General features: G+C 38.2%; 1 long non-coding RNA gene across 2 annotated transcripts in view; it reads right to left on the bottom strand.

The window, feature by feature from the left end:
- Window positions 1-23,129, bottom strand: part of LOC127970631 (uncharacterized) — a 350,476-nt gene that overhangs the window by 189,576 nt on the left and 137,771 nt on the right. Inside the window, exons 4-5 of one of the 2 annotated variants that reach the window (XR_008156642.1) lie at window positions 8,333-8,470; window positions 8,100-8,191 (exon numbers count right to left, since the gene is read on the bottom strand). This is a non-coding gene — a long non-coding RNA (uncharacterized LOC127970631). The remainder of the gene's footprint in view (window positions 1-8,099; window positions 8,192-8,332; window positions 8,471-23,129) is intronic. The other variant, XR_008156643.1, reaches the window with a different exon arrangement.

Below are 23,129 nucleotides of genomic sequence, written 5' to 3'. Positions count from 1 at the left end.
GATGTGTGAATTGCTTTTTCGTCTGGTTCCCATTCTACGGCGGGACACTTGGAGCGTCTCAGCTGGGGGGCTTGGCAGGGAGTCTGGGCATATTTTAACACAGGTACTGATCAGACCCGGCGTGCCTGCGAGACGGTGCCCAGTGCAGGCAAGCCTGGACAGACTTCACACACTCAGAGACGCACAGAGACACAGAGAAGTATGGTAACATTACACCATGCTGAACGGGCTGAAGGTCCAGTAGCCCCAAAATTGTAATCACAAACAAAAGTCAGCAGTGGTGTCTTTATATCTGTTGATTTGAATGGTCAGCTCATATTTAAACTTCAGCTTCGTCAGAGTCAGACCCCTTTTTAAGTCTATTCTGTTCACAAATGCTGGATTTACTTAATAACTGTATAAAAGAGTGATCTTGTGAAATATATATATATATATATATATATATATATATATATATATATATATATATATATATATATATATATATATATATATATATATATATATATATATATTACTATGATGCCATTACTCCAGTCTTCAGTATTACATCAATCGGTGTCAGAAATAATTTTAATATGCTGATTTGTTTAAATGATTAACAGACGAATAAATAAATAAATTTATTAATTAATTAATAAAAACCTATTAATAATGTCAAAATATTCAACTGTGACAGCATTTCAAGATCGCATCCACCCTCATAAACCAATTCCATTAACCCCATAAAAGGTCAGTTAATGAGAAAAACGTATTCATATATTTTGCCTTCAGTAATAGACCTTTTCTCCTCTGCTTTGAAGCTGAGGATCTTTTTGTCATCAAGTGTTTTCTGTCAGGAAGTGTCCTCAGTTGTCCTTTCTGGTTTGTGATTGGTTATCAGTCAATCTTCTCTTTGAATAAGCATACAGTTTTTGTCTCTAGACTTGAGCAGTTAACTGATTACTATATTCCTATTTGATCCAGTCATTTTTCATTCATTAAAGCATTTTTAAGAAAAAAAAAATAAATAATAATTTTAGAAAATATCTTTGAAATAATGTACACTCTACAGTAAAGAGTAGTCTAACATCACATAAGGCATATTAGTAGCTTATTTCGATTCAGGAAAAATGCTTCAATTTAATGTCAAACCAAGACATCAATTGGCTGCTGAACTTATATGTCCCTTAGAAAAAAAAAAAAATAAAATTGTTTTTTGTTAAAATTATCAAGCATTTTAAAATTGCTTAAAAATATACCAGAAGCAAGGTTTGCAAAGCAACGTCAAGCTTTCTAACACTGTAAACACCTGCATTGCACACACTGATTTTGTTTCTGTGTGTGTTTTTGCATTTAGGTCTGAGGTAGTGAGAAAAGTAGTGAGTTTATGTTCTTATGTTCTCTGACCTTCTGTCTCATTTATAATGCATTGCCAGTATAAACCTTTATGAAAGTTTAATAAAGAAAAACTATCTTCCTTGTCTCCAGTCGCAGCATTATGACAGCATAATCTTTAATCAGTGCGATTGGGCAGGGACGGGATTTCAGCACTCCAAACCAACTTGTCACGCTGTAATCTTGCTGTGCAAACACCCACCTGGACACCTACCAGCCTCTTTCTTACACTCTGTCCACCTCCTATCTACCAGTAAGATCAACAGCAATTAAAAAACAAAACAAAAACAACAACACCACCACAGCTATTAATTTATTCTGCCATTGCTGGGCAACACACAAAATCAGTACGTAATCGAATGCATGCTGCTGCCTGCAAAATAAAATAAAATAAAATAAAATAAAAGCATTTTACATAACATGAAGTAAAATAATCAAAAATAAAACAAGGAATTTCAAAACTTCTAGAATTATTTAATAATTGATTTAAAATTAATTTAAAACTGTTAAAAATAGGAAATGGTTATATATAAAATACAGTGCAATCAGTTTGGACATAGCACAGTGTTCATTCAATAAATGCGCAGCTAAACAGTTGAGTTTTGAGTCTAGATTTAAATGTGGCTAATGTTTTAGCACATCTGTTCTCTTCTGGAAGCTGATTCCATAATAGCTAAAAGCAGACTCCCCTTGTTTTGTGTGAACCCTTGGTATTTCTAATTGACTCGATCCTAATGATCTGAGTGGTCTGTTAGGTTTCTATTCAATGAAAATATCTGCCATGTTTGGTCCTAGGCCATTGAGTGATTTATAAATGATTAAAAGCACTTTTTAAAAAAAAATCCTAAATATAACTGGAAGCCAGTGTAATCACCTGTGTGATACTCTCAGATGTTTCTGTCAGAATCTTGGCAGCAGCATTCTGTATGAGCTGCATTTCTCCTGAAGGAAGTTTTGGCACATCCAGCTATTAATTTCATCAGTGCATTGGCAGAGGGAGTCAATGGGGCTGTAGTCATTTGTCGATAAGGCTAGGTAAACCTGGGTATCATTCAAAAAGTATTCTCGTCGCTTCATAACGTCAGGTTGAACCACTGATGGCTGATGGACTATTCTGACGATGCTTTTTTATACTTTTCCATTTGATTTCAATTAGTTGTTCAGCTGATTAATAAAATACATTTTCAATAATCTTGCCTATAAAAGGAATATTTGAAATTGGTCTATAGTTGCTCAATATGGTGTTATTAATATTGTTATTTTTCTGAAGGGGCTTATCAACTGTGGTTTTCAGGGATTTTGGAAAAGTCCCAGAAAGAAGTAAGGCATTCACCATTTCTAGCTCTGGCTGGTTTCACATTGAATACATGAATGCTGTCTTGTCTTGAGGCTATATAATGAATTTCAAGTTTGGTCTTCTGCCACACCTGTGCAGCTTTTCTGCACTGTCTTTTCAATCTCTGAACTTCTGCTGACTTTCTCCAAGGTGATTTTTGTCTGCCATTCTTCTTACTGACTTTTACAGGAGCAATATCCTCAATAACAATCTTAACTTTTGAGTTAAATGAATCAAGGAGAAGATCAACAGAGTCTGCAAAATGTTTAGTGTTAAAGATGTAGGGCCCTATCTTGCACCCAGCGCAATTGACTTTGTACACCGACGCATGTGTCATTCCTATTTTGCACCCGCGCAAAGCGCGCTTTTCCCTCCACAGAAGCACGTCGCTAAACTAGTGAATGAACTTGCGCTCCCTGGGCGGTTCGGCGCAAAAAAGGAGGCGTGTTCCGGCGCAAACAATCCCTGGTGCTATTTTGCTGTTCCATTAAACAATTGCGCCACTGACCAGAAAAAACCTAGTCTAAAGTCAGTGGCGCGTTGCGCGTTGTTCATTATGCTATTTTAAGGGCGCATGCTTGACCATAATGTATAGCCTGCACAACGCGCATACACTTTGCTCATGTAATCTACACAGATGCAACAGTTATTTTTGCAAATCATAAATTGTTACACTAAAAAATATTAACACGTGAGATGACGGAAATCATTGTGGTGTGCCACGAAGATGTGAAAAAATAGGCATAAATCTAGCTTACAAATTATTCAGGCTAATTGTAGTAATTAAGGATCAGACCTGTTGGCCAAATAGTGGCAAGACATATGTGTATATAAGGACATCTGACAAATTGTGGCTATTTCCTCCCACGCCTGTTTAACCGACGCTATTTTGGGTGGGTTTCTCCCATCCCCATACAACACAACTTCTCTGTCTTTCACTGCTCTTACAAGAACATCAGTCTCCTCGGCTGTGAACCGCTCCTGGCGTGCGCCTGGTAAATACGCCATAATAATAGCAATCCATAATGGAACTTGCGCACCTGCTTTTAAAGGGAATGTTGGATGACGCTCTGATTGGTTTATTTCACGTTACGCCCAAACCACACCTATGAATAATGAAGCTACTTCAGACCAACCCATTTTAGATTTGCGCCGGGCGCAAGAGCCATTTATCCCGCCTAGAAAATAGCAACAGCGCCGAGACCCGCCCACAAAGTTACTTGCGCTTCGCGTTTTGACACTTGCGTTTCAGATCGTTAAAATAGGGCCCGTAGCCTCCTTAAAAAACAAACTAGTGTTTTTGTTAATGCATCTCTTTCTGGCCGAGACAGATCTAGATCCAGTGGTGGCAGAGATCAATATTTCAAAGAAAACACAGAAGTGATCAGATAGTGCTACATCCTTAATAACAATGGATGAAATGTTTAGACCTCTACTGATGATTAGATCCAGAGTGTGTCCACGATTGTGGGGGGTGTGTGTGTGTGGGGGGGGGGGGGTCCATGCATATGCTGAATCAGTTCAAATGTGTAAAAAAAACAAAAAAACAAAAAACAAAAGCAAAACAGTCAAACTCTGAGGAAATCATTTATAACAGTTCTGTGAACTCTTCAACAAAAGCTGGAGATTGGCCTGTGAATACTGACAAACAGAATGCTTGGAGCACCTTTGAGCACAATACCTTGATATTCAAAAGACAAGTACTGACCAATTGACACTTGCTTGCACTGATAAAAATCTTTAAAATAGAGCAACTACACCTCCACCTCTCCGAAAAGCTCTGCAGACAGAGTAAAGTTAAGATGGGTTGTTTCATTGAGGATTGTTACACTGAAGCTGACTTTTAGCCATGTTTCATTTAGAAACATAAAATCCAGCTTGCTTGTGGTTATTAAGTTATTGGTCAGAAATGATTTATTTTTTAGTGAGCAAATGTTTAAAAATGCTAACTTGATGGTACTACTGTGTCTTTACAGTAATCTTAGTTTGATGCATAATAGGCCACAGATTAGATGGGTCAGCGGTAAGGTTTGAGAAGGCCTTAGACTTTCTATAATGTGATCAAACAGAAATAGAGAATGCTATAGGCACACTGGGTTCCCCCCTTGTTCTGTAAACATTTGTGAATGTTGCTGCTATCATAGTGGGGCACTGACAAATATCCCTGAGAGCTGTTATCAGTTGTTTTTGGTTCACCTAGAGCAGATGGGGCAGGGTTTGGGGCAGGAAGAGGAGGATGAGCTGGGCTTACAGGCTTTAGTGATTGGGGGGCCCGCCATATTTTAGTTGACATCTGTGGGCTTGTAGAAAAACAGTGGGAGACTTCGGTCCAAGGATACACCAGTTACTCCATTTTCTATGAGAAGCTTAGAAGTGGAGATGCTGGAGAGAGGGATATTGTGTCTGATGAGATGGCTCTGGCTCCGGTGATTCCTGTGGCTGTTATATTTTGTCCTGGCTTCCCTGGCTGTTTTCCAGAAAGTCGTCCTTGGGTGCTGATTCTTGGAGCTGTTCTGATACATCACAGTCTGTCTGTGATGTGCTCGGTGGGCAGAGCTCAGCCAGGATGTTGTCCATGAGCAGTGCTTGTTGTGCCTGTGTGGTGTTATCAGTGTCCTTGCAGGATGTGTCAACCACATGTTGACTCGGACACTGATATGAAGTTCATCACTCATACTTTGTCCAGGTGTGTGTGTGTGGCATTCAGGTTGAATGGATTTCCACACAGTACTGAAGGATGACGGAGGGAGAAATACATATTGGCCTTTAGCACTCTCGCACCAAGTTTGTTATTTATGGCCCCGGAAAAGATTGAAGTTATTGATGAAGTTCACTTTTCTACTGAAGATTCTTTGTAGCCTTCTTTGTATCTGAATTTATTCATAAAAAATTAGACTAAGTCTATTATTCAACTTTTTTTTAATCTCAGTTTATTCCTGACCTTTTGTTTCCATATCTCATTCTGTTACTTTTTGAACTTACTATTTCCAACTGTTTTTAGACTTAACCTCACTACTGTTTTTACATTTTGTTATAACTATCTTTTTTTCTCCCTGAAGTGGTAACAGCGTTCAATTAAAAAGTAATTAAACTACACAGAACTAAAAGCAAACACCATAGTGTAGCTGTAATCATCTGAATTATCTGAATCTAAATATATTTTATAATATTGCCATCACCGTACCATTCCCGACAAATTCCTTACTTCAAACAATGTATGAGCAGTTAATTCCATCTTTATATTTATTTATTTATTTATTTATTTTATTTTAAGAAGTGAAATGGAGCAAAACCGATGAAAAACATTGCGACATTTCAAAGGATAGGGTTGATAAATAGCTTCATAGTCTACTTCAACATGTTTTCTGCTGAGCTCAGCGTCTTACGTATGGCAAAAATAACCTCAGCGCTGAAACTCCACTTGGACCGATGCTGGTCTTTATCAATTGCTCCTCATTTCCTTCACACACTTTATTTTTAAGAAACTGAGTGTACGAATGGAAGGTGTACCTCAGTAGCCAAGCCTGCTCTTTCTCAACAGTTAATCCCTGTCTTTGTTTGGTAGATTTAGAGTTGAATCTGCAGTAAAGCTGCATCACACACAGTTTTCATCCAGGGGATATGAGCTCCCAAACTTCCCTGATGACTGTCTGGAGCCTAAAGCTCCCTGCTGAATACAGATGCTCTCACCTTTAACGTCACATACATCTGGATCCCGACACAGAGGTGGAGAGGTCTGTCTGCAAGGCCTGCATTATAATACACAGAGATAATTCAAATGTGGCTGGAGTGGAATATTTGCCTTCTTAACTTCAGCTGTAGGGTTATTATTATTATTCCTATACCTACTTTCATGATGTTGCTGTCATGATTAAACTACTTATAGAATCAATAGTAAGCACAACATTCAGATCATCACTCAGAATTCCAATGAGAAAAAGCATAATGTACAATCTTCATGATTTGTTGGGGTTTATTTGTCTCTGTTTTATTGGAACGCCCTGGTCAACTGTCAAGATTGCTTTAAGCTAGGCAATAATAATTGTATTAATAGGCAAAGTGCATTTATTGAGTCATAAGCTGTGAATAAATCTTATACTAAAATCACTTCAAGAGTAAATTACTGAACAGCAGTGAACTTATGAACTCACTGGACTGAAACAAAGAAACAACTTGTACCACCACACAAATTCAAAACTGCTTTATTATTATTTGTTTATTTGAGTAAATATATTTGACTCTGTTGCCTATGGTTTTGCAACAACTACAAGACCCTGTTTTCCCTCAGAAATCATTCCTGTAGCACATGATCTCTTTTGTGGATGAGCCATCTCATGATAGCCTCCAATAATACAAATGGAAGTAGTTTCCATATAATCATGGAAAATCCAAAAATAAAAGCTTACTCAGCAGGGCAGTTTTTCAGTCATTGACTACCGTCTCCGTTTTCTCCCGCTACGCTAAATGTTTATTCTGCTCTTGGAGCTCCCAGCTGGCATCAGGCAGAAATTATAGTTGTCTGGTGATGTGTCTCTACATGTCACTTCTGCTTTTACCACTCTACCTCTGTCCAATGTCTCGGTTAATGTTGATTGAAATATGGGCACTGTCTGTCTGCAAAACCACTTTGTGTCAACATGTCAATAGTCTGGAGAAATAAGTCAAAAAACGACCACATTGTCAAATCACACGGTACACAGAGCTGAGCGCAACGGATCTGCCGGCCAGCGGAGAATTTGCGGGGTTTTGACAAGGATTTCACGCAGCACATCTTATGTTTCAGAATTAATCCCGCTGCAAAATTATGGGTTCTTTTCATCCCAAACTCTCATTGCCATGGCTACAATGTTTAAGCCTGCGAGATGAGCGGAATGAGGTGTAAGAGAGAAAAAAGGAAGACAGTGCCAAGCTTTGATTCTCGTACCGTTTCAACTGCGATCAAACGGATGAATCTAATCAGACAGATTCCTTTTTGCCAGGGCTCATTGTGCTCTGAATGGAAAAAGGAAGTTCGCCGAGTTATAACAAAGTGATGGGGTCTGATGCTTAATTAAAGCACAATTTAACACATTCTAGAAGAATTTCTGCTGGCTAAGGAAGATCCAGTGAACAGCATGAAAACAAAACAGACTAAAATCTTTTTTCTTAACCTGCAGCCAGACTCACAAATGTGTCACACAGGGCCTATATGTTGTCAAGGTTAGCATGTTCTGTAAGAAAATAGCCAGTTGTGCACGGACTGCCTAGCTGTCTAAGAAATGAGAGTGAGACCCAGAGCAGGAAACAGTTCCTGACCCAGGTTTCACCCTGCACGCACATAGTCCCATGACACTGACCATCACTGCAGTTAAAGGGTCTGGCTGTGTTTGTGTGTTAAATCACCCACCTCTCAGCCACATACAGGATGCAGATGTGCATGGTGGCTGTTGTGTCCCTCAGGTCTTCCAGAACACAACCAACACCACTAGAGCTTCTGTACTGAATAAAGAACAGAGAAACAGAGAAAGGGCTGTGTCAAAACAGTTGAAGCATAAAGACTGTGGTCTAAATACAGTGTAGGTACTGTATATATTACTGTATACTGGATACACTCTGTTGCCTGTGAGAGATGGACTGTACCTGTGATAATGGCTCATTTGATGACAAACATGTTGAGAGCTGTCCAAATGCTTGTGTCCACTGCCCTGTGTGTTCCAAGTACCCCAGTTTTGTCATATGGGCATTTATGAAGAAGAAATGTGGACAAACACCTGTGATCTAGACAAACAGAGTCACAGTATTACAGCCAGGACTTCCTGTACTGCGACATTTCCATTTCCAAGTACACTAAACTGTTTAAATACTTAAAAAGAAAAAAAATTCAAGTGACAGGACAGACATTTATAATGTTTATGTAATGGCTGCAGTAAATCCAGCGTTCCAAACAAAGGAATAAATTGTATCTTAAAATATATTAAAATGGCCGAAAAAAAAAAAAAATGTTAAAATATTTCTTTATATTACTGTTTTTTTTTTTTTTTTTTTTTTTTTTTAATCATTGCATTTTGTTTGACAGTATAAAATGAAAGCAACATTGTTAAGCACAAGAGTGTAGATTTTTTATTTTTTTTTTTCATTCATCAATGTCAAGGGAAATAGTAAGGAAATGGTTTCAGTTTTTTTTTTTTCTCTTAAAGCTGCGGTAGGGAACTTTTGACGCTCTAGCGGTTAATAAACAAAACTGCTTGCGTCTTGCGGAAGAACATTGTAGCCGGAACTACTTCTCTCTGTTTATGTCTATGAAGAATTACAAAGGTATTACTCCGCCGCGGTATCCCTGAAGCAATCTAAAATAGTCTGAATATAAACACTTATTACAGGTGCACCCTAGTGATTCAGGACAAGCCAAAAACACGGTTTGGAAAATGGATTCATGGTGTACTAGCTTATTATATACATTTTTCTACATTTTGAACACAAACAAAGTTACTGACCGCTGCTCTGATTGGTGGTTTTTTACCGGGAGCGGATGAATTTCTGCAAATGGCAATAGGACCACTGGGAGGAGCCAGAGGAGCTAGATTTTTTTCACAGATTATATGTCTCATATTCTACTGTCAGGACATAATGACAGGTTTAATAAATATGTAAAAAATATTGTTTTACAAAAGTTCCCTACAGCATCTTTAAATACAAAAAGATTGTGAGTTTTTAAACTTTTGAGAATAATAATAATAAATCTTTACTGAAGTACATTGCAGTTATGGCAAAATCAAGACATCACTCAATGTAACATAATAACTTTGCCTATATTTTGAAAATGCATACACATCAGAAATGTGCATGTGATGTCTTTAACGCTACCTAAGGAGGCAGTGAAGCAGTTCACCAGGAACAAAGAGTACATCTATTCACTTGTACCAAACCACAGTCCAACACCACATAATAATAATAAACAATAGAATCACCTCTAAACCAGAGGCTTCACACTCTACAAAAGTACACCATTGCAATACTGACACAGAAAAATGACATACCACCTTCAGAAGAACAAATTCAATGCAGTCAGCAGAGCTTCAGGACAATACACTCGCCTCGAAATTACAAAGCACGACTAAGACACAATACACTCAGGCAGAAAGCAAAAGTACAGAGAACCACTGCTGGTATTACTGTAAGCATATTGTAAAAAGTTTCGACTTTTTATTATAATATATACAGCAGCATACAAAGTTTTTAAAGTTATGTGGATTTAAAAAAAAAAAATGTTGAGGAATGTTTTAGACTATGAATTTTTGTTTGTTTTTTTCTGATTTTTTTTTCTGATCTAAATCATAAAATGTATAAAAATGCCCATGGGATTATTCTACTTTGTTCATTTAAATGTCTAGTAATCATGTCTAGACATAAATTTCATTGTTTTTTTGTTCCAGCTTATTTTTAATGCTTGCTTTGTCTTAGCCCCCATTAAATTTGCTGATGCCCCCTAATGGACCCTGGCCCCCTTGTTGAGAACCGCAAATTTAGGGTGTCTGTTTTTAATGAATCTATATATTTAAGTGAAATGTCATAACACAATAATATACCATCTACTCCACTTTCCTGCTGCACTACAAATCTATAGCCTTGAAATGTGTGTTCTTTGAATTCAGTCACGAGGTCAGTCTGTAACTTTACTAATAAAGACAGCTAGATTGTGGATATTCTACTAATCTCAAAATTAGATGTACATTGAATAGAATATTTCAAAATTAATCCACTGTTAGAGAACAGATTATACAAAACAAAACAGATGGGCCCTTTTTTTCTGAACCCTGGTTAATTTGCGTGTTGTGTATGAATGAACCTATTAAGTTGTAGTAGGTCAAGAAACACCTAATCAAATATGCTATATTGACTAAAAAATACTGGAAATCAACAACAATATTAACAACACCAGATAACTACTGAAGCTTAACCTACCACCTTTTCATCATGAGAAATGTCTTTTGTCCGAAAACATTTATGTTTAATTCCAAGTCATATGCTGTTATACAAAAAAGAAAGCAAAGCAAAGTCACATTTGGTGAACCAGAGCTGGTGGCTGCCTTGAGCAGCGGCACACAGAATGTCGCTGCAAAGAGTTGAACGCTGAATCACACGGCCGTGCCCTCTTTCTGCCTCCCTCTATTTCACGTTTCTTTCCTTTTCTTTCTCCTCCTTTCAGCTCTGGCCTTCACTAGCCCACAGAAAGGCTAAGTCCTCAAAGGCTTAGTTCAAACAGACTGAGCTGTGGAGGTCTTAACTGCGGAAGACTTCCCTCTGAGGGGCCGGATTCCAAAAGGCTGATTTTTGAGAGGAATTCTTTTCTGCAGAGAACAAGAAGTTGTCTCGAGGCTGGTAAGTTCCAGGTGTTCAGGCCAGAAAGAGGTGTTAGAAATCTGGACAGGAGACAGATGGAGTTTTTAACGGCGGCGGGGTCAGGAGAGGTCAACGTCATGGACACACCGAGGCTCTTCCACCAAGGGGATGATCCACACGACCGCACGTCCCAAGAGGCTGCTGACAGTAAAGGCTACTGCTGAATTTATGGTTCTCCTCAATCATCTCACTGCCAAGACTAACAGATTTAACCAGTTGACTTTGGCCAACTCAGCTTGAGATTCATGGCTTTTTATCCAGGGTACGGCTGAGAGCAGAAGATGCTCTCCCCGCCACGCAGACTTGGAGAAGTCCGTGTCTGGAGAAATGAGCAAATAAATCAAAACCACTCATTTCCCTCCAGAAACTCTGCAAAAGTCACAATATTCCACAAACAGGATGATTGCATGCCTAATGGAAAATCTGACCATTAAGTATGAAATGAGATGAATAACAATGGCGCACAACATCTCTGCGTGTAGCTGAATCAGGACGCGTGGTGCAATCGTTACCCCACTGAGACCATCACACACCCCAACATCTCTCAGCACCAATGATGTTTCATCAGAATGATGAAGAGGAACATTTGCTGACTCAACATCCTCACAGGCCTGGCTCCAATTTATTGGAAGCGATGAACTTTGTCAAATACAAGTACAGCCATACAACAACATGAAAGTTTGTGCTTATGAATACTCAGGTTTGACTTTCAAATTGTCACAAGTTTACAGGAGTGAATCAAAATTTGTAGACTAAAGAAAGAATAAAGGCTTTCTAAGGATAGAGAAAATAAATAAATATGATTCGTAACACTTTAGCATCTCATTGAATTATATTACAATACTGTTTTAGGTCAAAAGTTATAATACGTTTCTTATGCAAGCCACGGCTGTATTTTTTTAACAAAAATACGGTAAAAAACAGTAATATTGTGAAATCTAATTTCAATTTTATTTAACTGTTTTTTAGAGTAATTTATCATTCTAGAAAACTGCTGAGATTATACTAATATGCATTCTATTTTGGAGCTCAAGAAACATTTCTTATTAATACCAGTATAGAGAAAAGTTAGTGCTGCTTTCCATTTTTGTGGAAAACATGATACACTTCTTTCAGGATTCTCTGATGAATAGAAAGCTTAGAAGAACAGCATTAATTTGAAGCAGATTTCTGTGTAAAAGTGTATAAAAACGTGGATAAAAATAGGTCACACTTTTATGAAAAATCCTGAAAATTTAAAGGAATCTTTATAGTTACCGGATCTGATTTTCAACATTTGAGAACACTGAGTACATATTTAGCACTCTAAAATAGAACACGTGTGTTCTGCCCACATACTTTGTCATTCAGCCATCTAGATGTTCATCAACCTATGCTTTAATTAACAATGAAAGACATCAGGTAAGGGTCAAAGATTAAATCATATGAATATGTGACATATTCTTAAAGAAAGAAGAGAAATATTGGGTAAACTTCTCAGCGGACATCTTCCAGATGGTATTTTTGCATACATACATGTGCTGTGGAGTTTTTGCAATTAGAAGTGCTAATTACCTGGTGACCTGTGTGTTTTGAGTACAGCATTACAAATGAATGCCACGAAAATGTCAGCCTTTGACTTTCAAAAAATAAGTTTTGCTTAGATTACAATAATTAATCAAACTTGGAAGACGATTATTCCCAGACATAGCGGTTCAAAGATCTCTCACCCTCTCGTTTCTTTCAGTCTAACATGCTCTCACATTCACTGCTTTTACACATCTTACACATTGTGCTGGTGGAACTGAACTGGTATGGGGTGTGATCTTTTTTATTTATTTATTTAATGTAGGGTTACATTTAATGAGAGCTTACAGCCTCAAATGTGTTCAAACAAAAATCATCATGCAGTACTTTTAAATACATGTAAATGGAGGACATCTCGTAAAACATTTAAGAATGTTATTTCTCATCCCTTTTCTTAAAAAAAAAAAAAAAGATGATAAACAAATGAAAATCAATATTGTGGATGGCTGGAGAGTGAGTCAATTAAAAAAAAAAATGTTTTCATAAATGAAAATATTGAAGCTAAACTGTCATTCTACACCAAGACCCTAAGAAGAAAGTCCTACAAGGCATATGGCTATATGCCATTATATAGCTATATAGACCATCATATAGCATATGTGACCCTGGACCACAAAACGAAATTGAGATTTATACATCATCTGAAAGCTGGGTAAATAAACTTTCCACTGATGTATGATTTATTAGGATGAGATAATATTTGGCCGATGAAAATCTTAAATCTGAGGGTGCCAAAAAATCAAAATACTGAAAAAAATCGCCTTTAATGTTGTCCAAATGAAGTTCTTAGCAAAGCATATTAATAATCAAAAATTAAGTTTTGATATACGTATGGTAGGGAATTTACAAAATGTCTTCATGGAATCCTTGCCTAATATCCTAATGATTTTTGTCATAAAAAAAAAAAAAAAAAAAAAAATATATATATATATATATATATATATATATTGATAATTTTGACCCATACAATGTTTTTTTGGCTATTCCCTAAAAATATACCCCAGCGAAATAAGACTGCTTTGGTGGTCCAGGGTCACATATAGACTTCTTTTAACTGTTTAGAGACATGACATTCTGTAAATGACGATGTAAACCTGAAATTTCCTGTCAAGTCCAACCTGACCGCTCCGATATATACATCATTACTGTAAGCTTATCATATGTATTTAATGTATTCGCTCAATAATAATACATTAAAAAAAAAAAAAAAAAAGAACAAAAATCTCATATAGTGCACCTTTCAACACATTCTCTTCAATGATCCTCATGAAATTTTGAATACAAAAGCCAAACATGTTTGCTGTCCTTGTGCCGACAATATAGCTGGACCGAAGATGGCCTCTTTCTCTCTCTTCGCATCAGTCCCCCCTCTGCGCCCTGCCCCCTTTTCATGCAGAATAACATGCATATGCAAATGAACCGTAAGCCCCTGCCCTCACCATTCCACCATTCTTTCAGATGCACCTCAATAGCCTGCACATCCTAAACCGAAGGTATTCATAACGGACGACCAATGCGACAGTGGCCAGAACCTAATTTCATTTATTACGTATTCCTTTCCACGTCTCTTTTCCCTCTGGCTCATTCCGTGCAGCTAGCCAGTGGTCTGGGCGCAGTCTTAATACGCTCGATCCATTGTGGACCAGCTTTGTTGTCCTCCCCAGTCGCTATCATCCGTTCTCAGAGCAGACAATGGGCAGCGTTGACGCTGGACACGGCGGTCATGTTCTATTTGCCGATGTGCATTATCTCCCAATCCCGTGCTTTTGCTGCCCATGCGAGTGTCCCTCACTCTGAATAGAGTCTAAAGCCATTATTGGAGGGAGAAGGGGGGAATAAAAAAATGTGGTGGGTGAAAGTGGGCATGGACTGTTATATAGGCTACATTTGGGCTTGGCCACATGCATACTAATAACATCATTACAGAGCGGCTCTTCTGGAGAGCATGTTTACTTTGTTATGGTTTCCATCACCTTCCTCTCCACCGCCAAATCGCTAATGCCCACCTCTTTCTCTCCCCCTCCATTTCACCTTTTTTTTCCCTGAATGTAAATAGCATGCAGGGCTAATTTTCTTATATTTTGCCAAAAAAATTAAGTTACATAGTTCCAGTAATTCTCTCTCCAGCGGGTGCACACTGTGTGGGTGGTGCTCCGCACAGCGAGCACTTCTTTTCCATGGCATTGAACTTGACCCTGAATGACCTTTTTATAATGAGTGAATTGAAAACATCTCCCTTTGGAATGCAGCTTGTAGACACTGGCTAGGGCTGTTTTTTTCTTCCTCGACACCCCCTTCCACACATCTCTGCTTTTGATGAATTAAAGGGGCAGTATCCTCATTCTCCTCACCTGCACAGTAACGCGTGGCTCTCAAAGGATGGGAGGTCAATAACACTGCCTTTATAAAGCAGAGTCCACTAAAGAGAGAAGGAGAAAAGAGGAGAAAAAAGCTGCCGCTTTCTCCTTCAGGCGCCGAGGCAGCAAAAGAAACCAATACATGTGCTTTTATTTACAGCATTAATACAAGCTTACAAGAGTGAGGGGTTTGTGCAGGCTGAGCCGTGGCTCAATTCCCCACCATAACACTAAACACTTGAAAGCGGCCGGCGCTATGGTACAACATTACAAACATCTACAGATCCACAGAAGTGTGATCACTGAGAACCCGAGTTCAAGTGACTAAGGAGCTCTACGCACTTCTCAGCGGCACCTTGGGACAAATCAATGTTTGACGCAAAGCTCAGCTTAGCAAAGCCTCTGTTAGCTGGCTGGTAATGGCAATATTATATTGTACCTGCAGCACTGCTATCTACAGGGGTTAATGATCTCACTGAACTGAATTAGCTTTGCATGTCAATAAGGACTGGGCCGTATGAAGATATATAGTGTTCAATGGTAGAAATGTGTCACTTGGTAGAGATTTAATTTAACTCAAAGCAGTAATTAGATATTATTATTATTATTATTATTATTATTATTATTATTATTATTATTATTTATTTAGATTTTTTTTTTAAGCCAATAGTTAGTCTTTAAATGTGATTGTCTGAATGATGTTCAAAGAGTGTGGATATAAACTGAGTCCTTTACTTAGTTGATTTGTCCAAAAATATTGATTTATTAAGGAGTGATACAAGTGACTACCTTTATTAATGAATCATTGATTCATCATTCACAGTGTGACATCCGTGTTTACAGTGTAACAGCAATGAAGCAAGGACCAAATCCAGTGTAGGTCAACAATGACAACTTGAGGAGTATGTCTGGATTATAATTAGAAGGAAGTTCTTCAGCAAACATAGTATTTGGTATACGATTTCAGATGCAGTGACTATCTATGAGTGAATCATTGATTCATTCGCTCAACCAAACTGAATCATTCAAAAACACAGATTTTCTGAGGAAAGAAACACGATTCTTTAACGGAATCAATAAGTTATTCAGTCAACCAAATCAATTCATTCAACACTAATTCACAGTAAAACGAATCACAACTCCATTATTGACATTATTGTTGACATAGCAAAATAGTCTAATTAAGTCTAAAATAGTTTCCCGCTAACTTTTAGCGTTTTTTTTAACTGTTTTTACAAGCCATATGATGCTTTTGTTCTGTATATCAGCATGACTGTGATTACCTGAACAACAACACTTTTGCTCATAGGATTACTGCTTAATTACACTTCAAGATTTTGGTCATACCACCCTCTTTAATGTAAATACAGCCTCTCACACAATTGTACAGTATGAGGTAGAAGTTAGGTTTATGTGTGACCTTTTTTTAATGCAGATTTTTTCTTCCTTTGGACAGCACTGATAGTCAGATAGCAGCGGTCCAGTATTTTGTGTGTGTGTGTGTGTGAGTGTGTGTGTGCATGTTGCTCTGAAGTAGAGAGGTGCATTTGATCTTAATGGTGATATATTCTCCGTCAGCGCTGTCACGATCCATCACTTAGCGCAGACCTGCCGCAGCTGCCCAGTTGAGGTGTGGCTTATTACACCACCCCAAAGCTCATGAATAATAAACAGGGTTGAAGAGCCATCTAAGCTAAGACCCTGAGAAGCAATATCCCCGTGGCAACGTCACCTCACCCCCCGGCCCTGCCACAGTAGTCCCGCTCTCTTCCCCCTCCCTCCCACCATGGGACGCCATGTTTATGCATGATGCCTGTTTCATATGTATCGGCCACATCATTTCTGCTGTTGTCCCGGGAACTGATGACACGCTCTGCATTAGGAGTGATGACCTGCACACAAGGGCCCGACACTTGCTCCACTTTACAGCCATTGTCAAAACACTGCTGCATTATGCACACAAACACACACACACACACAAGCTCAGATAATACACAAGGTGTTGTTGTTTTTCATACATCTTCGTGAATGGCGATTTTGTATGTGTCTGCGTGTCTATTTGCTGTTTGCTTACACTTTGCCTGCTTGTGTCTTATTATCAAGATAGGAAGTGAGACGAGTGAGACAAAAGGAAAGATGCTCTCTGACAATCATCTGCTCATAATTAAAGCTGCCTTATTATACCTCACATCTCGCTTTGGTGTCAGAGAGAGAGGAGAGTTGATCCAACCATTTTCAATTTTCAAAGTTTTTCTTTGAAACTCTGTTCCCCGATCTGAATGGAAGAAAAATAATGCATAATGTATATTATGGACACATAAAAAACAGCGCTTTATTAATATTTAATCTGAGGATGCGAATGTCTCCGTATTTCCATATCAAAACTGATATTACGTTTTGTTTAGGTCTGGGCTCATTTTTTTTTTTTTTTTTTTCAGCTGTTCTCATGCTCCTTTGGTTTACACACTGTATTTGGCTGTAATGCAGATCCTTTTGCATGCATTGATAAACCTGGCTTAATTTTTGCATGTGCTTTATGATTTTATGGTACAGCTCTTGTTTCTGCAATACATTAAACTAATGGAACCTGAAATCCAAGAAAAAGATATCCTTGAAGAAACAAAAACACAAAAAAGCTATAAAAATAAGTACTTGTGGGGTCTGTAAAACATAAAAAGAAGTTGCTTATGCTCACCAAGTCTGATTTTTAATAATAACAATTATTATTATTAAAAATACAGTATAAGACAGTAATATTGTTTACAATTGTTTTTATCCCAGAACAGGCACTTTGTGGAATATTCCCCAAACTAAGCCAATAAAACAAAAAAAAAATAATAAAAATAAATAAAGCTGAATATCACAGTTGGTCAAAAATATTGGCTATATATTCCAATCAATAAACTAATTAACAAAATACATTTATTATTAATGACCAGGAAATTTCTCAATTTACTTGACAATGGCAGAAACAACTTCAAGGTTGTCTAATGCATAATTTTATACCCACAACATTTGTTGGGGAGGAAATGTGTCCCTTCAAAGATCATGTAACACTGGCGCCACTGCTAATGCTATACTATATTTTCACCCACTGCCATTTATTCATCAAATTACAGACACTACTACGTTGAAATGTGATTTTTTTTTTTCAGAAATATGTCAGACCAGAATTGATTACATCTGTCTCCAATTACTTCCCCATTCACCTAAATTTGGACAGGTGGGAAAGTGTTCAGCTCGTGTATGCAAGCGGACAACAGCTCCCTCACACAGACGCTCATTTTTCTCCTAATCTCTCTCTGTTTTCACTTTGATCTTCCTTTCTTTCCTCCTCCATCTCTCTATTGCTAATGTCCGCCCATTGACTTGCTCAATTCCTCGTTTTCTGTTTCTCCTGATGTCCTTCCGTTCGCTCTTGTTTCGTACCTTGCTCCTTCAAACAGTTTTGTCCTTAAGCATTCCTTCACAACCTTCCCCCATTTGAGATCACTGCTCCCCCCCGTCTGAGCCTGCGCTGGCCCTCTGCCCGTACACACATTTGTGTCTGCCTTTTGAGTGTTTTCAGAGGCCCATTAAACAGCGCCTTGGCAGGGCCCAACACACTCACCTCACCCCTAAGACCCACAGAATGAAGGAAGGTTATCAGATTCCCTTATCCATGCCAGACACACACACACATTCACAGAAACCCAAGATTGGAGGTAGCTTGCACATAGAAGCTCTTTGCTTCCTTCTCCTAACATTAGGGCATGAAATCAAACTGGATTTCCCCAGCAGCTACTGGGACTATGAAGTGGGCTTGAAGCCAGCACGTCTGGTCACTAGCCGCTCTCAGTACCCTCAAGCTGTGAAGGTGGGGTTGGACTTGGGTGTAGGGGTGCACCTCTTAAATCTGGGTATGCTACAACTGTGCCTTCTGCTGGCCAATGGGAGAAACTCAAGTGTGCAGGACGGAGGCTCCTGCGAGTTTAACTTAACACATGCTATTTAGTGCTAAAGACCACTCTTCAAAACTGTAAAATATTTATTGTGGTTATTGTCAGTGACAACATTGGATTGCACAGTGTATTTGAAAGGTAGAGAAATAACACAAGAGTATGCAAACAACATTGATGGCTTTCACTAAGGATAATATAAATGTGTTCAGCAAAACACGAGGCATGACCTCTAGTGATATAGGGTCAGTGACTGACTTTAACCGAGAACACACTGTAGGGATCATACAAGCAATAGCCAACACCACAACAGAGAAAAATCTTCATTACAATCAGACTTAAACAAACCAGTGGAAGCAAGTTGTCATGGAAATTGTCTAAAGTCATTGCTAATTTAGGATTTAACGGGTGCCAGTGAAAGAATGTTTCTAATTACCATAACAAGGAGGCTGATGGGTAAATATAGATTCTCGGTGCAGCAGTGGTGGCTGTTTGATGCCACTATACAGAGATGTGTCAGAGTCAATCATCATATCTTCTTGCACCTGCAAAAATGGAGCATGAACTCCTGGAAGGATGTTGAGAGAAAGACATGTGAGAGGACAGGAGTGGAGAAGAGCAGAAAGTAACAAAAGTAGGCTAGAGGAAAAGAACAGAAAAGCGAAGAAAAAATAATAGAAAAGTAACTGTGAGGAGCACAGATGAAGCAAAATGAGGGAAGGGACAGGAAAGGAAAGGGAAGAGAAGTTGAGAGGAAAATAATGCAGAAAGGAGATGAGACAGAGGAAACAAAACAGAAAAAGGGAAGCCATGGGAGATGAGACCAAGTAAGATGAGATGAGCAAAAGATAAAAGGAAAGGAAAGGGACAAGACAAAACAAAACAAGAAAAAATAAAAGGAGATGAGACAAAATGAGACAAGATAAGAGAAAGGTTAAATTAAAAGTAAAGTAGAAAATGTAAGCAAAAGAAATGCAAAGGGATGAGACAGACAAATTGAGAGGAAACAAAAAAAAAAGGAAAAGGAAAAAAATGAACAGAAAATGGAAAGGTGATGAGATGAAGTGAGACAAGATGAGAGGAAAGGAAACGGAAAAGAAGAGGAAATGAAAAAAATAACTAAAGAGGAAAAAGGCAAAGCAAGGAAAGGAAAGGAGATGAGATGAGACGAGACAAAAGAAAAGAACAAAAAAAAATGTAAAGGAAAGAAAGGAAAGGAAAGGAAACGAGAAAAGACGAGACGAAAAAAAAAGAAGAGGAGACAGAGTGCAAAGAAAGAAAGTGGTGAGAGAGTGAAAAAAAGAAGAAGATGTAAGAGAGAGAGAGAGAGCAACAAGCGGATGGAGAAGTGGATATTTTGACTTGTGAGTTTGATGACTACCTCCCTCCGCCACCTGTGAAGGACTCTGCATCATCAAAGCACATTAGACACATTAGGCCCATGCTTACTTATGAGCAAGATAAAAAGCTGTGGGGCCTCTGCCTTCTCAAGCTGTGAGAGGAATAGCTTTGCAATTTGACTGCAAAATAATAAAAAAAAAGAGCAGCATTTTGATCTTAATGAATATAAAATGGCTGCCATTAAAAGTAAAACAGATTATTTTGGGCTTTTCAGGGTGTGCGGCTCTCTGGCAGTCTTGGAGGGCCACTATGATCTTTCATTAAAACCTCACAGCGGGGTCCCCTTCGCGGCCGACCGGGGCCTCAGCCCTCAAAGAGATTGGCTGCATTTAAAAGTCATTTTCATAAATCTACACAGATTTCAGAAATTCAGTAATGAAAGCCATGAGAGAGGGGCCGGCAGCTCGGCGGCCTGGATTCACCACTTTCATTGAGCCGATGGTCACACTGGTTATAGAGAGAGAGAGAGAGAGAAGGGTCCAGACCCATCCGTATCATCCCCATGGCAGCACGCCACATGATCTGATCTATGCTTGTTAATGACTAGCATGTGCTAATTACTGTCAGTAGCCAGGCTCTGGCTCACAGCGCTACAGATCCCCGACATAGGCTACCTGCCCAATCAAGGGCCTGGACGCCGCACACTTTTAATTGCATTAAACTTTGCCTAGTGATTTGCTTCTCTGGGAGAGAGAAGGAAGGACTGACAGCTGGCCAGCTCCGCTAATGGACCTTCAGAAATCAAGTGGGGACAGATGTTATTGGTCTTGTTTTTATTCATCTGTGTGATCTTGACATGGTACCAAGACACTCTAAAGCATCTTGCACATCTTCTGGGATAATGATAACCTAATGTTGAAGAAGAGGAGTTAAACTCACTTTATTAAAGTTGCACTAAAGTCATTTTTTTGTTGACTTTGCACTGGTCGATATGACATGGAATCAAATCTAATCTAAAAGCAACCATTTTATTTTGTAAATTTAGTCAGTTACAATTAACATATGTGACCCCGGACCACAAAACCAGTCATAAGGGTACATTTCTGAATAAAAGCTGAACAAATAAGCTTTCCACTGATGTATGGTTTGTTAGGATAGGACAATATTTGGCCAAGATACAACTATTTGAAAATCTGTAATCTAAAGGTGGCAAAAAAAGAAAAAATCCAAATATTGACAAAATCACCTTTAAAGTTGTCCAAATGAAACAATGTTTTCTTGGCTACAAATCAATGTTGTTTTCGTCAACGATGATGACAACAAAATTATTTCTTTTTTTTAATGACGATAACGCGACGATGACTAGCTAAAAATGGCTCTAATGTGACTAAAACATGATGAGATGTTTTCGAGATTTCGTTGACGAGACGAGACGAAACGAAACGAAAATGATTATAAGTCTGACGTTCACAATGCATATCATTTCTGCCTGTTTTGGAGAAGCACCCGGCTGCAGCCTGCAGATCGCGCGGGGCTGCAACTGGGGCGGGAATGCACGTACTTTTAAATGTGCACATGAGCAGCGCAGCAAACTGTGTTGCTTTGAGCACATCATTTTGCACCCGCAATGTGCATACGCGCTTTGTGCGCTCGTTTTGAAGCGTTTCATATTATCATGGTTTTGCGCACTGAAAGATTATTAAAAGCCTATATTTTTATACCTATCCTACACAATACATTTAAAATGAGCATAATTTATTTGTATATTATTTGTGTGTAGTGTAGGCTATATAAATACATACACTTCTTAGCTCTTGACATCCATATATAAATATAAAATTGTGATATTTGCTGTGGGGTGAGGGCTTCGATAACTCTCTTTTTTTTTGACCATACATGTGTTTGCATCCCTGAATATTTGTGTCCCTTCTATTAGACAGGGTTGTATGATGTTTGTGTTTACAAATAATATGCATCTTGTTGTTGCACTGGCAGACAAGTTGAAGCACAAGTTGTAGAGCATAAGTATGTGTTCCTCAATAGCTTATATTTTGGGCACGTTGTTTTTTGCATTTTAGCAATTTCCCAAATAAAGCCACAATTGCCAAAGTAATAATGTTTTTATTCCTGTCTTTTTTGGAGTAAAACAGTGATTCCACTGTTACCACTTTATCTGTGTGTAATGTTGTAGTAGCTCAAAGTTTTTTGCTGTTTAAACTTTAAACCATTCCTTTATAACTGTGATTACTGGTGAAAATAGGCAATGTGCTGAAATTTTAGAAGAGCATCAATTCATGGAAAAATAACTTGAAATATGTGGTTAAAAGGTTTTTGCCCAATGCGACCATGAAGTACAGCTTGGCAGCACTGCATCTCCATCAATGAGAAAGTCTAGTTTATTATGCAAAGCTTTCAAGGTTAACTGTTGTTTTATGAATTGCAACACTCGTTACAACCTGTCAAACCTAAGTCCATTTCCAATACGTTTTAATCTAAATTAATTAGCCAAAGACTACTTTTTTGTTTTTTACTAAAATTGACTAAAACTTGACTAAAACCTTTTTGCATTTTCGTCGACTAAAACTTGACTAAAAACTTTTTGTGTTTTCGTTGACTAAAACTTGACTAAAACTATCAAGTTTATAAGTGACTAAAATGTGACTAAAACTAAAAAGCATTTTCGTCCAAAAGACTAAGACTAAGACTAAAACTAAAAGGGCTGCCAAAAACAACACTGCTACAAATATACCCCAGCAAATTAAGACTGGTTTATCCAGAGTCACATATTCCTCAAATGAATATGTCCAGTAAAATTGAGATTACTTTGATAATGCA

Source organism: Carassius gibelio, chromosome B13 (assembly GCF_023724105.1).
Source record: "Carassius gibelio isolate Cgi1373 ecotype wild population from Czech Republic chromosome B13, carGib1.2-hapl.c, whole genome shotgun sequence".
NCBI classification, from domain to species: domain Eukaryota; kingdom Metazoa; phylum Chordata; class Actinopteri; order Cypriniformes; family Cyprinidae; genus Carassius; species Carassius gibelio.
The sequence above is the reverse complement of the archived record's forward strand: the minus strand, read 5'-3'. Positions and strand labels throughout refer to the sequence as shown.